The 3,160-nt window shown below is 38.3% G+C and overlaps 1 long non-coding RNA gene across 4 annotated transcripts; it reads right to left on the bottom strand.

Moving 5' to 3' along the window:
• Positions 1-343: 343 nt before the first annotated feature.
• LOC113110973 (uncharacterized) lies at positions 344-2,581 on the bottom strand. 4 transcript variants are annotated; one of them, XR_003293236.1, is made up of 6 exons: positions 2,520-2,581; positions 1,480-1,588; positions 1,245-1,334; positions 1,067-1,130; positions 532-769; positions 344-464 (listed from the first exon to the last, which is right to left on the bottom strand). It is a non-coding gene; the product is annotated as an uncharacterized LOC113110973 (long non-coding RNA). The 4 variants fall into 4 exon arrangements; XR_003293240.1 differs by having other exon boundaries at positions 532-716; XR_003293239.1 differs by having other exon boundaries at positions 1,067-1,124.
• Positions 2,582-3,160: the final 579 nt, after the last annotated feature.

Here is a 3,160-nt window from a genome sequence, read left to right as displayed (position 1 = left end):
GCTCCGGGTGTGTGTTCACAGTGTGTGTGTGTTCACTGCTCTGTGTGTGTGCACTTCGGATGGGTTAAATGCAGAGCACAAATTCTGAGTATGGGTCACCATACTTGACTGTATGTCACGTCACTTTCACTTTCAGTACAGTATGAATTAGTGCAAACAGAATATCAGGTTGCAGAATAATAGTGAGTCAGAGTCCAGTCAGTGTAGCTGATAGAGTGCAGTGCACACAGTATGAGGCTGCTGGTGTGTGTATGTGTGTGTGTGTTTGTGTGTGTGTGTGTGTGTGGTGTTACTGGTACGAGTTCAGTTCAGTCTGATTGCCTGTTGAAGGAACTTGTTTTGCAGTCTGCTGGTGCTGGTTCTGTGATAATGTCTGTCTGATGGTGATGTTGAGAGCAATCCATGGCTCGTGTGGCTGGAGTCTCTGACGGTCCTCAACAAAAGAAAAACCTTGCGTAGATGTCCTGGAGAGACAAAATCATTGTGTCAATTATATATTATTATTATTTAGAATTGTTGTAATGGACATACCATTGATTCCTGTTGAAGGTTGTTGGAGGTATGGGCTCTCAGTTGTGAAGTTTCTTTTATGGCCGTAACATCTGTGCAGTCACACAGCTGTTTGGGAATTCAGTCTTCACAGTTTCAGGCTGCAGCGCTGCATTTGGTGACCATTGACTCCTCCATCTCTGGCCTCAGACCCGCTTCTCTTTAGTCTGGAGTGAAGACAAATGTTCTCAGTACCAGCTTTCCTTCTACTGCAGTCTTTCTGTACAAGTAGAAAATAATAAAAACAGTCATAACAAATCAGTTATGTATTGAAAACTCATAGTACATATGAAGACTTCAGATGCAAAGGCATCTAAGTTCCACCTGAAGTTTTCTTCTAAAATTCTTCTTAGAAGAACATTTCATACAGAACTTAAAGGCTTTTGCATCTGAAGTCTTCATATACAACACATCTCGTTCTTCATTTCTCCATCAACTGACTTCATCCTCCTTCAAAAACTGTAAGTCCATAAGAAAAATAGTTTTGGTGAATACAGGTGCAGGTGTCAGTACTCACCATATTCAGTCATTTTCTGCCCAAATTCCAGAAATGATGCCCTGATGATTTGTTCATTCTAGGACTTATAAAAAGATGTATATGTGAAAAATGATAATTGCTGACTTGAATAGAGATCAACATCATATGCTGTACTAATGCATTGCTTGAATACAGACACATCAATGGGGATGAGCACCTTTTCACTCTTTTCTGTTTGGGCACAATAGAGCCATAATCATTCCTCATCCCCAACAGGACTGATGTTGTTTGTGTTTTTGCTCTTCAGCTGTAAAACAAAAATATGTCTATTAACCCCATGTTTAATTACTATTGCTTATTACATATGAATTAAGACAGATATAATTAAGTAAATTCACCAAAAGATTCAGGTTAGAGGATTAAATGAATATTGATTACAATTTTCTACAAACCTTTCTTGGAGAGGGCTGATCATGACAGGAACTTGCTGAGCCACACTAGTAGACATTCAGTTGACAAACCTGAAAGAGGCCATCATGCAACCATCCGCTCTGTTTGTACCTTACAACAGAGCAAGAGAGAATGTGTGAGTGAGTGGAGAGAGTAAAGGACTAAGATGAAGACAAACAAGCAAAGAAAGGCAAAATCTTGCGTTTGAGTTTAACAAAATGAGAGGGAAGAAAGCTGTATCTTCAAGCTATATTATTCTCAATTATTTTCTACACTATAACATGCAGCAGGATTGTTGTAAGCAGTTTAAAGACCTCTTCATACCAAGGATGAGTCCATACTTAATGACACAGAGGAACAACATCAGTGGAATATATTTTCCAGCTGATGAACATTAAACAGCCAATCAAAATGCACATTTCAAAAGCTTGATCATTTAAAGTGGCAGACATCAACGTCGCTGCAGTGTGTATATTAATAAACATAACTTTATCATTGGTTGATGTTGGTGTGGATGCTAAAATAGTTATTGTAGTTACTATTCTTGGTGTGAACAGCCTTAAATGATCTAATTTGGCCAAATTAACTGAAGATCTGATGTGTCACATGACAAGTTACACAGCATTTCCTGACTTGCTTTTAAACAGACGTGTTCAATTAAAATCAACATGGAAATAAAGGCAGACTGTGAGGTGCGGACAGATATCATGTACTGTTAGAACGGGTTAAGACGGTGCTAATAAAGAATACAGTGGACTCAATATAAACTTTAGGATATAACGCTCTGACTACTTAAAATGGACACAGTCTGCATGAGAGCTGAGGCGATGGTCAGTGACAGCAGGAGGAAAAGCTGGAGAGTACGCTTGTACAATATCATATGAATTTGCTGAAATTGTTTGAATTATTAATACTTTGACATAGCACAGGGTTTGTACTGATGGGGTCGTGAGGTATTTAAAAAAGTAAAAAACATAAAATTCGGTGCAAAATGTAACTGCAGTAAAGTTCTGTCGAGGTGCTCAGATCAACACAGACGTACCTCTGGAAATATCTGCCTTAGCAGCTTTTGGTCTTCTCCGTAAACACACAAGATGGTCAAATTCATCCCTCTCCACAAACAAGGTTTGACAGGCCCATGGTCTTCCTTTTCAGCTGGAATAAAGAAAAAGTAACACGTTGTTGTTGTTGTTTTAATACATACATGTTTAGACAGTGTGTTAGAAATGATCTGTGAACAAAATATTTGAAAGGAAGGACTATAAGGAAGGTTATTAACATAAAGTAAGGATAAATTAATTAAAGTAAATCAGTTATAACTACATATCTTCAACATTACCTGTGTCGAACCTTTGAAGGACTTCATCTTCACTGGAAACTTCTTCAAGTTGAGCTTCGAGTACAAGTTCCCTGTTAATACAAGAACTGATCAAAATCTGATTCTGAGCTGTGAAAATATGCCATGATGAACAAGAGAAAGAAAGAAAAATATGTGTGACTTATTTATGAATTACAGTTCAGAAAAATAGGAAAGGAAAATGAGAGAGAGAGAGAGAGAGAGAGAGAGAGAGAGAGAGAGAGAAAGAGAGAGAGAGAGAGAGAGAGAGAGAGAGAGAGAGAGAGCATCATAAAGAGCTGCTGGACACTGAATGTTGTTGTAGGAGCTGGAGATGTATGTGATAT

This window comes from Carassius auratus, chromosome 2 (assembly GCF_003368295.1).
Source record: "Carassius auratus strain Wakin chromosome 2, ASM336829v1, whole genome shotgun sequence".
Classification (NCBI taxonomy): Eukaryota; Metazoa; Chordata; class Actinopteri; order Cypriniformes; family Cyprinidae; genus Carassius; species Carassius auratus.
Note: the sequence above shows the minus strand (reverse complement) of the source record. Positions and strands in the feature narration are given on the sequence as shown.